This window comes from Phalacrocorax aristotelis, chromosome 3 (assembly GCF_949628215.1).
Source record: "Phalacrocorax aristotelis chromosome 3, bGulAri2.1, whole genome shotgun sequence".
NCBI classification, from domain to species: domain Eukaryota; kingdom Metazoa; phylum Chordata; class Aves; order Suliformes; family Phalacrocoracidae; genus Phalacrocorax; species Phalacrocorax aristotelis.
The window spans coordinates 111,415,273-111,428,316 of NC_134278.1; the positions used below are offsets into that span (position 1 = coordinate 111,415,273).

A 13,044-nucleotide genomic window follows, 5' to 3' on the forward strand; every position below is an offset into this window, starting at 1 on the left:
GAACAGCAGAAAACAAGGAAGGATTTAATATTCATTCCTAGGTATAGCTGTCTACTAGGTGGTGTGTAAAATGTATCATGGAAGCTGAAGTAATCCGTGCAGTATTTAGTGAATTCAGAAGTGTGAGGCCCATCTTCTTCTCACTTTGGACTGTAAGTACAATTCAGGCTGCAGGCTGCAAGTTCTGATTGAGTCAGCAGTAACAATTTGGTGTGCACTCTTCTGTCCTCTGCTTTTCTCCTTGTTGCTTCTGACTCTTCTCTTGCATTCTGCATCCCTGCAGCAGCTGCGTTTTTCTCAGACTGAAATCTCCTTGAAGAAGGGAACATCTTACTGTACGCCATAATACAGCAGAGCCTCCAACTGCAGCTAGGTCTCCAGGAGTTGTTTTACTATGAATGCCTTCATTTGTATATGTCTTCTTTTGCATTTGATAAATAAGCTGTGCAACGAGAAAGATTTCAGATGCAAGAAATTCTCTGAGAGCATCCTTAATAGAAAAAGCATTTGATGCTTGAAAGAGCGTAGTAACAAGTTGGCACTGCATCTAAGCCTTTTATAACAGTTTAATTCACACCCTCTCTCCAAATGTAAATTAATCCAGATTGGAAAGTGTTGGAAATCTGAAGCAACGTATGCAATTTGGTACTAGTCTAGGGGCGGGGAAGGAAGAATAAAAGAGAATATCCTGCTCAAACCCCTACATGAGCATTAAGCCAATTTTTCAAGCCTTCTAGTCTTGAGGCTAATAGTGCTGCAAACCCCAACAATCAGAATCTGGGAGTCAGACCCCAAACTTCCATCCCTAGGCCTCCTGAAAATTCCTCTAGGTTTTGAAACTTACAGTTCACCTTTCCATCTTTTCTTTACAATCAGGAAGGCAAAAATTTTAATGAAATCAAACTGAGGTAGGACTTAGGAAATTATTACTCCAGAGCATGGATTTTGAGGAAAAATAAACCTCTTAATAAAAACAATATGGTAGAAAAATATGATGAGCTTGCTATGCACGTATAGAAAAAAACCACACACATACAGACTGAGTCATGTTTGGAAATGCTTTGTTCCATTTGCACAGATATTCTGTAACTCGGTTGTGATTTCTTTTAGCAAATTTTTCCCCTCAAATGATGGCTTTTTAAAAACCAGGCCACTTCCCGTTAAACTGTTCCTAGGCATACCCTAGCAGAGCACAAAGGCTGGCATCCTGCAGTCAGTCAGACAGGTGGCAGGGCACTGGCATAAAAGCTTCCATTAGCATAAGCACTCTTCTGGTTCTGCTACTGCTTTTTGCACTTAACTCTTTTCCATCCTCTTTTGAAAGGATGGGTGGATCAGGCCCCTAACCCGGGAGCTGTCTGGGGGGTAAGTCCATGTTTGTATAGGTGATGCAAATTAGATTGAAAGTGTTTTGGTTACTGCAGATTACCATTTGAGAAATGCTCAATGTAGCAAACAGGACTGATTCACCGTGGCTACAACAGAAGTAAATTAATGAAGATAGCAATAATTTTGCAGACCTTGTGTTAATGCAGCACCGTTGCATGCAAACACACAAAACTGACTTCCACGTAACTATGCTACATCCAGCTCTACTGACAGGAAAGGACTTGAGGTTTTTAACTCAAAGTTGTCTGTCGGGTCATTCATAATTATGCAGTGTTACTATCTTAGGGAGAAGGTGTCCTATATACTTTCCGCTGATGACTCCACTATATGCACTGTAATTTCTGCAAATGCTTATGTCCCTGAGTTTCTGTCTGTCTCTTTGGGTTTCTTGTGGTCAGTAAGATACTAGAGATCCACACACAGGAAGCAGCAACTTCTTTATCTTTTCCAGCTGGAGGACAACACAAAGACTGCAGTTCCCTGTCTGAAAACATTAAGTAGAATTTTCTGCTGGCTTTTCAGATAATCTGAAGCAGGATGACCAGTAAGGGAACTGGGATTTGTCTGAAGCCAACAGACAAATCTAGAACAATTAATGAATCTTGAAATAAAAAAGATTTACAGCCATTACTCCCAGCGTTTTGGCAGTCATTCTAGTGAATTAATGGTCATATTACTTATTTCTGGGGGAGGAAGAGGGCACAAATTGGAACGTGTGAGAAGATGTCCAGTTTCATTTAAGAATTTGTGAATTCAAAAACAAGCCCATTTTGACTTGGGAAGAAACAGCTCTCTGAAAATATTTTGCCTGGTTCCAATCACACTTAATCACTGGTTGCCACAGAAATCTTCCTCAGGGGGAGTGTTGGAGTTGCCTGTGCCTGAAATCCTTTTGTTCCTGTCTTGCACTGCTCAACAGCACAAAGGCCATGCAAAATGTATTTCTCAAGCAAGATCTGCTTTGTATGGATTCGTCCACTGACCAAATTCAGACATCACAGAAGCTGATGCAACTGGGCTGACTCATGCCACCACTGAATTTTTTTTCAAAGTCTATTACTATAAAGTAAAGCCTACATCAGTTTTACCTCCTTGAGGTCTTGTTATTGCCCAGCATCAGCTGTCACTTTCTGATGATGGTTTAATGGGTGGAAGGAGCAGTGAATTTGATAGCAGTGCACTCACACATAGTCATGAATATGCAAACTGCTGAGCTGTTTTGTCATTCTTAAGTTGGCAAGATAGCGCCAGTTTTCCAATGGAAAATATTTCTTCATGTTATTCTTTAAAAATTTCATTTTAAATGCTTGAATTGATCTTTAAAACATTTTTTCTTTGCCCTCATCACCACAGCTTTCTTCAGCCATCTTGGGAGGAGGTTTTCCAGGTTATGGAAATGGAAGGTCGGGAAGGTAGCAGCCACCTTTAAGAGACAGCTGGGGTATACAGTTTACATCACAAGATGGAGGGCGCGAGAGGTGTGCATCCCCTATTTCCACTGACACCTCTGATCCTTCACCCCTATTATCCTGTCAACATTACAGACATGCCCATCCTGTTTTAGAGATGTAGAACTGAAAAAATAAGTGATGAGTTCATGGCTAAGTTTTGACAGACCTTGGACTAAAGGATTACCTGTAGTCCTAGGTCAAAACTTCAACTTCACTCTATCCTTCATCCATATGCAGCTGGGATCAGAGTTTTAAAAGGTGGTCATGTACCACACAAAAAGCCCACTTGGGTACTTCTGAAAATCCAGCTGTAAAATGTGACAGTGAGGTCCACTGAGTATTTTTGGGTAACTAACTTTTTTTTTCTTCTTTTTCTTCTTTTCTTCTTTTTTTTTTTTTTTTTTTTGGAGCTAAAGTCTGCTGAAAACTGGTGCAGTGTTTGTGGCTTCAAACAGTTATACATACATTTTAAAAAGCTAGTTTCTTTATATATACCTCCTAAAGAAGCCTGCTCATCCTTAGCTCAGTGTTTTTTGATCGCCATTAAAAACAGAACCCATGAAGGCAATCAAGAAAATAGCAGAATGGTGGTGAACCCCACCACCAGCATAAATGAGCCAGTCAGCAGGAAAATGTTCAAAACCAAACCATCACCCCACACACAATAAAAAAACAAACTAACAACAAAAAATCAAACACTCTACCATTCCCTCATACATCTGGTCCTTACTAGAAACTTCAGGTCTCCAGTAGCTTCAGGTTTTTTTTTCTCATCCTGAATCAAGGACCAACACATTGCAAAGATGCTTTCTCTGAAGCCATCTTTTGAGGATCAAGGAAATTGTGAATTTCAGGTCCTTAAAGCATGTTTCCTTCTTACTGACTGACAAAACCCCTTAATTAATGCAGAGTTAGGATTTCCTGGCAGTAGCTGAAGCCCTTGTAAAATATCACCTTCAGCAAAATTCAGACTTTTGGAAGCCAGGAAATACAAACTTTAGGTCAACATTCAGGCAACCTTTATTTTTCCCTCCTGGGAACTGGCAATAGGAATAGGGAACTGCCAGTATTTGCCGAGTTGAGCATTGCTGTGTCAGATGGTAGCAGACTTGGTAAAGTATGACAGTAAGAAAGATGGGAGGCTATACCCCTCAGATGGGGCTGCAGCTCCATCACTTCTGTGGGTGGGATCAAAAGACCAACATATGTATGTGTACCCTGAGATAGCTGCATGCCTTTTTTGACGACTGAGTTCTGTATGTTGAGTCAGCACTGGGAGGCAGAGACATTTTAGCTGCTGGCACTTGGGCAAAGTAAAGCAGGGAAAATATTCTGTGGGCTTAATAATATATATGTGACCAAATATTGTTATCTGTTGAGTAGTGGGAAAGATCAAATTTAATTATTATGGAATTGTTTTCTAGGAAACTGGGTCAGCATGAATGTAACAGAAGTGACATTGCAAATACAGCCACCTTTTCCAAAGAGAAGGTGTGCCTGCACTATAGTGGTTACATACAATGTTCTCTGAAAGACACTCGCTGCAAAGGTGAATTATTTCTATTACAGATATATTGAAACATTGCTATAAAGGTTGGAGTTAATATTGCTTTATTATCTTCTGCATTGCCTGGTTTCTCAGAGGTTTGAATTATGCTGAGCTCGACTTTATGGAAGCAAGTGAGCAATCTTAACCATACGTTAGCAAATCTTTTCAGCAAAGTAATGTTTTTAACAGGGACATATTTTTTGTAGACCTTAGAGGTTCTTTAGGTTCTTGTAGTTAATATTGCAATAAACGGCATTACTGAAATGAAGTAAAGTGAACCCTGTGGCTCTGAAGCCCTGTTCTCTCCATTGTTATATGGAACTGGGTTGTCACCACTCACTGAAGTATTTGGAGGATGAAGATTTTGACAGTGTGATGAGAGAATCCTCAGAAATTATGGTTCCATGCTGATTGCAGTAAACACCTAGGATGAAAATTATAGGTATCTCCTCTTCTCCCTCCCCTCTATTTCCTATCAGTGTATACATAACCTTGCTTAAGAAAATTTCCATCATGCTCTTCTCTTCCAGCCCTATTAAGCTATTAACATTTCAGAAGCTATTAGCACTTAAAGAGTTTCTCTTTACTCGCTGATACTATGCTGCTGCAGGCATGCTTCATAGCCAGCCGCTTACAGCCACATGCTCCCCTGCATATGCCAGGTTCCCCAAGTCTGGATTTCTGTCCTTAGGTCTGTTTTTGAATCCCCTCTAGCATTCTCCACATGCTAAATTACATGACGGATTCTTCAGACAAGGAGAGACTTATCCTTTCCCTCCTAGTGCAGGGTGGGTTCAGGTCCTAGAGCAGGACTGAGTGGGGGGACTGCAGGGTTCCCGCCTTCCCATTCACTTCTCCTGTTCCCTGCCATCCACCCGTTTCCCAGTAATACCATCCATCACCATTCTTTACCTCCACATGACACTAGACTGTGCAAGGCACTTCACCAGGAAGCTGATAATTGGCATGGGTTAAAATATGGCTACTTGTTCTGTGTGAACATCCTCAAATCAAGAAAGATATCTGTTTCAGCATTTGGCTTTAAAATTGAATCTTACTGGTGTACAGAAGATTAACTAGTTTTGGGGCTTACTTCTGTCTATCAAGCAGATCAAGAATCAGCTTCAAAGAAGCTGATGAAAGAAGTCCAGGCTTCCTGAAAATTCAAACCCAAATCCAGACTTCATCAAACGTTGGGGAAAATCCAGAGGTCAGCTTTAGGCACAGATTCATTTGTAATAAGTGGAATTAAACCTGGTATTTTTTTCATGTATATATGTTTAGAGCTGTAGGATTTGTTGGTTGGTTGTTTTGTTTTTTTTTTTACAGAGGGAAATATTACCAGATTTACCAAAATTAATCAAAAATAAATACTGGTAAGAACCAAGGGAAATAATTTGCATTGAAATTAGTACAGCTCAGGAAAAATGAGATTTGGAACACATAGGCCTTGCAATGATGACACCTATCCTAGTAAATTAAACAAAACCAGGGTATATTCTTGAATGCTAAGACTCAGTTGTCAGCACTGTGACATTCCTAGAACATTTTGGGGGAACTTTTGGGTGGAGGAACACCAGAACTCTCCCAGGGAACTCACCAATGCTGCACAGAAGCCTGCTTGGACAAGGCACCATTCCCAACAGAGCATGAGACATTGGTGTTGTGGACATGGCCAGATTGTGCCTGTTGGTACCAGAGCGATGGAATAGGCTCAGGCATGATTTAGTTTAGTTGAAGGGTTATAGCTTGTGGCCTTTTTGGCTCCTCAGAGATTGTTTCCAAGCTAAGGCTTTAACTTTGCCCTCCAAGAGCCACATCTGGGATAATCACAGGCATGAGCAGCTAACTGAGAGACAACATGGCAGTGATCCTGGTGCCCTCTGGAAGTCTAGCGTACAGCCAAGTACAAAACAGGAAACCTGTTATCTCCTGGATTCATCGTGCAATGCCCTTAACTTCTGGTAAGGCCAGCAGAACTGGAGAATGGTTTGTAATGTACAAAATTATGCTCAATTTTAACCTTCCAGAACTAGATGTTTTAAGGGACTAGTTTCGTTCCAAAGTACATGGTCTCAGGAAAGAGTCAATATTCCCTGTGCAAATCCTGCCCTGTTGCTGTAACAATATGTCTTCTGGTCTCTGGTACTGAGCCAAGGTTCAAGATGTTATGTCATTCTCCTTTTTGGTACACTGTGATACACAATAGCCCTGCCAGTTTTCAGCACTGGAATGAGTCAGGGTGTATATTTCCTAGCAACTATGAATGAGATGTTCTGATACTATGGTGATGTATGGAGCCACATAGGTAGCATCAACAGAGGATGTTAAGTGCTTAGAGAAAGTGCTCGCTTGCTAAGTCCTCTCTTCTGTGCCTGGGAATGGTGGTGACTCTTGCTGTACAAAAATCCCCACCGTGAGACAGATTTTATTTCCATAAAATGTCTGGTGAACTGCAAGTTATTGTCACCGAGTTGGTCTGAGGAGGGGAATTGCTTCTTTTTGACACTTAGCCCAGTGCTAAATAGCTGAGTAGTGATTTATTCTGTTCAGGCTCCTTCACTGAATAGGGAATAGGACCAAAAGAGCTCTAGCATAATTTATTTTATAGTTTATTACTATATCTTGAAATCCCAGATTTTTCAGCAAACCTGTGGGAGGTAGGTGCCCTAATCCCACCAAGCTTCCAAGGGATTTATTCTCTCTGGTGCTTTAAATCCTTGTGTAGAAAAATGCGATTTACATTGGCCTGAATAAAACACAAGCTTAATTTTAGGCATGGGCCTAGGTCTGTGGACTTCCCATATTTGAAATGAAGTACCCTCTCAGAGGTTAACTGAATCAGACACTTTTGTTCCTTTTTTGGTTGGCTGTTTCTTTTTTCTTTTTTAAATATCCCTTCTAACCCTACTTTCTTATCCATCATTTTCTCAGTCTTCCATCTCCCTCCGTTTCCTGCAGCATTCTTCACCCTGCTTTGGCTTTCCCTCTCTTTTTTCCTTCCTTCCTTTCTCCCTAAGGAATCGTCTTTTCCAAGTGTAGTCAAGTAGTGTTATATTTAATTTCTTCCTTAATTTCCTAAGAGGGACCACCGGTAAATAGCATACTAATGAATTTGGCAGCAAACAATAATTTGGTAAGTATTACTGGGGTCAGCATGGCATAAATAACCCCAACGAGGAATCAAGATACAAACTGAAAAAATTCAAATAAGATCTTTAGAAGCATATATAGAGAAAATCAACCCAATGCACAGCTATTTCTTAGGACAGAGAAACCTGGAAAGCTGGGCGTGTACCCACAGTTTGTATCAGCTTGATCCTGCCAGTTTTAACCCTGACTTCACTCACCCACTCTCCTTCTTATGTTGTGCACTGGCTGAATTTCTTCAGGGATTGCACCATAAACTCTGGGGAAGAGAAGCTGTTTTCCACTCTATATATGAGCAGTTCCTATTCAAATCAAACACTCACCTTAATTAAGGACATGAGACTATCATGATACAGAAATTATTAATAATAGTGTGGCAATACAGCATTGCTGCAAACTCAGATGTATTCTTGGAATGTATATCTAAGAGAATTGCAGCTCAGAAGTGGACAGCACTTGTTAAGTATTTACACTTGGACGATGATGTTGAAATCTGGGCACTTCATTACTGAAAACACTGACAAATGAAGAGATTTGAAGGGGAAAAAAGGTACTATGAGTTAGAAGGGAACATACTATCTTATAGTTTACCACGTCATGAGTGTGAGGGAGCGTATAAGCTGTGCAGAGGATGAAAATTTAGTTTTATGAACATCTTTGAGATTTGTCTTTGTCCTAATTAGGAGTGCCACCTGAAAACTTTGAAATCCCTTAAGGAAAACTTCTGGAAGAAAAATGAGGATGATTGAAATGTTTAATGACGTAATCTTTTCATTTATGTTTCACTATGTTCTAAGACTATGCTAACGTAAATTGAAACCATAGTGATTTAGAAATGAAAATGTTTTGCTCTAAAAATATATAAACTGGATGCTTTGAAGCTGCCAGAACACTTTTCTGCCTTTCTTAAAACATTTTCATGGAATTCACATGATTTCAGAAAGCATTCACCTCAAAGGAGCTGCCTCTTCAGAGAAAAGGGTTCCACTGATGTATTTTCTTTGACTGTCTTTAAGGCTCCTGTCCTACAGTTAATAAGAAAAAGCACAGAGTAGTGACGGTGACACTTTCCAGTGGCTAGTGCCAAATTTATTTTTAAAACATTGTATTTCATTCTCAGCAATGGCCTCTAGTTTTGATCCAGGTGCCACTGTTTTGCTACTGGCAAGCCATGTATAATATCAACTAAAGACTCCCATCTCAGTTACATCCGTGCAAAAAGGAAGGAAATTATTTAGGGTGGCTAATAAAGTATCACAAGCTGTAATAGCATAAGAGAATAAGATAGCATAGAAATAAGATAAGAGACCTAAGTGGGAGCTTTCCATTCGGCGGATCACACTAGGTGGCTCCCTGAAGAGAACAAGTGATGTTTCCCCCTGCTTGGGACATTGAGCCCCATTCTGAGAAGAGGACCTCTACAGGTAAAGAGCCAGTGTGCTCTAGCAATCAGTTAACTACAGCAGATGACCTAAAATATGTCATCCTGCTTTATTCTGATTTCATATACTACATGGCTTTGCTTGGAGACATCACCGTGTTCATGAAACGTATTATGAGGGAAGCAAGCACACAGTCGGGACCCTTTAAATTGAGAGGAAATTAGTACCGGTGCTCTGGTAAACGTTTAAAAGAAAATTTGGGATAGATACTGACATTCAGAAGGAATTGGATCTGCAGCTATTGAATTGCCTATCCATTTTTTGGCACATTAAAAATATGTGACTTGTTTCCTCTCTATTAGCTGGGATACATAAACATTCTCTGCATTACATAATCTTGGGTAGAGAAGCAAAACTGTAATGATCAGATTCATAAATTGCAAAAATAGAGTTCTCACCATTTATGACAACAATAAATCATTGACTGAAAGCCAGGCTTGTGTTATGTCCATTCCAGTGTTACCTTCTGCTGCTTGGGGACAGCTCTGCTCAAAAAGGAGAGATTGATTGGTCTGAAAGACGATATGCTGCAAACAGGGCATTCAGATGACACTGCCCTTTTCACTGACTTTCCCAAAGACTTAACATTCCTTGTAAGTCTAAAAGGTTTTTTAGAGACTCATAAACCATGACTCCAATCTTGCACAGACAGGGATGCCTTTACAAATTAATCCTCTGATTGACTTTTGTGGGACTAATTTGAGCATTTTTCACACATCACTTTGAGCTTTGGCTGGGACTTGGCATTTGTAGGGGTGCTTCCTCAAATATTAGCTACTCCCATGAAGTCATTTCACCCGATATGGGAAGACACCCACCTCTGTAGTGAGATGCATGGCCATTCTCTAGTGGTGCACATCAATCCAGTGACAAAGCGAGGCACTGCGGCTTATCCGGCAGGGTGAACAAGAGGGTTCGGACAGAGGAACGCTGGAGCATACTCACGACACAGAGTGGCAGCACAATTGATGAAAATAACCATATTGTGTAAACATCGAGGTTAAATTTAGAGACATGTTAATAATTGAGGTGGACAGGCTCATCCTTTCAAAAATGTTTTGAGTTTAGATGATTAACATTTATTGCCTGGTTCCATAGACCAAACAGGTCTTTTGCTGCTTACTAAGGCCTGGCTCCACCACTTTCTCTTCTGTTTTTTCTGCTGCTGGTAATTTACACAAAGGACTTTGTGATTACACTTCATGGTCCCTCTCCACGTTCTCACTCGCAGAAGCCTGTATAACCCAGAAATTGCTTCCAAGAAATGTTTATCTTGTGTCATCTAGCTGTGTGGTCATCTAGGGACTTTCACTGGACTTGTGTCCTCATAGGCTTCCCATCGTCTGTTAGATCTTCTCTACACACTGACCTGAATTATTTGGCACAAGTCTTATTTCTAAAGGTAATCTAGCTGTGTCTCTTCCTCCTCATGAGTGCTCAGCCTCATAGGTAGAGAGAGGTCTTATGGAAGTCCTACAAAACAAAAAAAATTTTGCTAACTTCCTAAAATGAAAAAGAATAGACTGTTTAGCACTCATATGTGATGCTGAAGTAACTGTTCAGTGCATAAGCTAGAACCAGTCACAAAGCTTCCTTAGAAATTATCTTTTTGGTGAAAAATTTCATTTCTCTGAACTGCTTTTCATTTCCTATCAACTTTATAGTAAACAATGAGAAATAAAAATACATTTTAAACATCTCTAGGATAATAAATGTTTCCTTTTAACATTTAATACTGGTTTATTTTACTACCTTATGAAAGAAGTTAGGGAAAAACTATTAGATCTAGTGTCTTTAATAAAGATATTTAAAATCACATTTGTCACAGGTAGGTAATTATTTTAACACATTTTTTATATTTGTACTGCTGAAAAATGGAAGTGTATTACACAGAATAGATTGTTAATCTCCCTGAAAGAAGGAAGTGATTGCTGGTAAGGTATACATTGCGCCAAGATAGGGCTGAGCTGAATTCCTCCACGGAGCCGCACCAGTTGACACCAGCAGAGGCTCTGACAAATTCTTAGGGAGCCGCTGAAATTCAGAGAAGTTTAAGAGAAGAAATCAATTTGCAGGAACTCTCGGTGAGTATATTCTCCTCGTTGTTGCACCTTCCTATTGCACCGCTGTGGGTGCTTGCTGGAAAACAATATCTGCAAAGGGTGAAAAACAAGCATAAGAAATACGCTGTGGATGAAACCACCTAAGCGTTTAGAGTCCTATGCCCTGATGGGTGATTCCATAGAGCCGTATCGGACGTGGGGCTCATGGGGTTTTATGAGGTCCCACTTCTGCAGCTACGCTATTCCCCACGGCTGTGCAACCAGCCAGGCTGGTGAGGAGGGCTGAGGCGAGCGTTTCAGTTTACCAGTTCTGTGTCTTCATTTTCTCTAAATAAATATTTATATCAGCACTAAATAGTGCAGACTAATTGGCCACCCATTGTCTGAGAGACATGCGGGAGTGGATGAGAATCATTTGGCTGAGATTGTGCAAGTTCAGTATGATGTTTACAGGATTTCAGAAGCAACACTAGCAATTAAGCAAGCAGCAGACTGGAGGAAGTGTACTTCACATTGAATGCACAGGCGGCGGCCTGGGGTGCTGTTGCCCAGGGCTGCAGGTGCTGGGCGCTCCTGAACATATATATCGGCAAGTACAGCAAAAAGAAAGTGGATGTCACCTGGGCCACTGAGTATTTGAGTGCTTTCAACTCCCTCGTGGGCACCCGGGAACCTCCAATCCCAGGTAGCATGGGTCAGATCACCGCAAAGCAGTTTTCCTGGACCTAGTCCCAAAACCCATCCCAAAATAGCTGCTTGCGCAGGACCTGTCTGCTCGTTAGGCAAAGTTGCTCTCTGGGACACCTGTGTGGCAAGTCCTGCGCTGGCTGCCCACTGACTTCTTGGTAAATCCAGCTTTCTGTTATAGCTGGCATTTTCCAGAGGGCTGAGGAAATACCTCCTGGCATAACACTAGGGCATAACCCCTGTCTGCTCGTGGGTCTGGCTTGACACTTTCTGGATGAATCAGGAGGAGATGGCAGCAGAGCGGTCTTCACAGAATCACAGAATGGCAGGGGTTGGAAGGGACCTCTGGAGATCATCTTATCCAACCCCCCTGCTTGAGCAGGGACACCTAGCACAGGGGGCACAGGAATGTGTCCAGGCTGGTTTTGAATGTCTCCAGGGAAGGAGACTCCACAACCTCCCTGGGCAGCCTGTTCCACTGCTCTGGCACCGTCACAGGAAAGAAGTTTTTTCTCATGTTTAATTGGAACTTCCTGTGTTCCAACTTGTGCCCATTGCCCCTCGTCCTGTTGTTGGGCACTACTGAAAAGAGCCCAGTCCCACTGTCCTGACACCCACCCTTTAGATATTTATAGGCATTGATGAGATCCCCCCTCAGTCTCCTCTTCTCCAGGATGAACAAACCCAAGTCTCTCAGCCTTTCCTCATAAGGGAGATGTTCCAGTCCCCTGATCATCTTGGTAGCTCTCCGCTGGACTTGCTGAAGCAGTTCCCTGTCCTTCTTAAACTGGGGGGCCCAAAACTGGACACAGTACTCCATGCAGTACTGGACTCCACAGTCTTGGATATCCTGTTTTTCCCCTCCGTGGTCTGAAGGTATGAAAGTTTGATTGACTAAGCTGAAAAACTTGCAAAGTAATAACTTTTCTATTTTGTCCTGATTCTCAAACATGCTTTCTTGAATATTCAGATAAGCTTTGTGCAACGTGGGTTTGCATTTATTTTCTCCCTAAAGCATGTCAGATCAAATAGAAACAAACCATACAACACAGAGGCCTCCTCGTGGTTTGCACTGTTGCGTGCCTTTTTTGTCATAATTGGATTGGGCTTATAGCATAACCTGCAAAAAATACAGGCTAGAAAAGGCAACTGGTTTCTGTCTGACCTGTAACTGTATTTCACACCACTTGAAAATGTGAAGTTGGAAAACAACTTGCCAGGGTGCAAACCTAAGTGTCACCGAATGGTGGGATTTTTGCCGTTAATGTGAGTGGGAGCACGATTCCACTAATTTTTCATGCAGTATCTACTCT

The 13,044-nt window shown here is 41.3% G+C and overlaps 1 long non-coding RNA gene across 3 annotated transcripts in view; it reads right to left on the bottom strand.

Moving 5' to 3' along the window:
• LOC142055311 (uncharacterized) overlaps window positions 1-13,044 on the bottom strand; it is a 13,793-nt gene continuing 749 nt past the window's right edge. Inside the window, exons 2-5 of one of the 3 annotated variants that reach the window (XR_012659896.1) lie at window positions 9,380-11,134; window positions 8,491-8,564; window positions 7,740-7,841; window positions 1-442 (exon numbers count right to left, since the gene is read on the bottom strand). This is a non-coding gene — a long non-coding RNA (uncharacterized LOC142055311). The remainder of the gene's footprint in view (window positions 443-7,739; window positions 7,842-8,490; window positions 8,565-9,379; window positions 11,135-13,044) is intronic. The other 2 variants (XR_012659897.1, XR_012659895.1) reach the window with 2 other exon arrangements.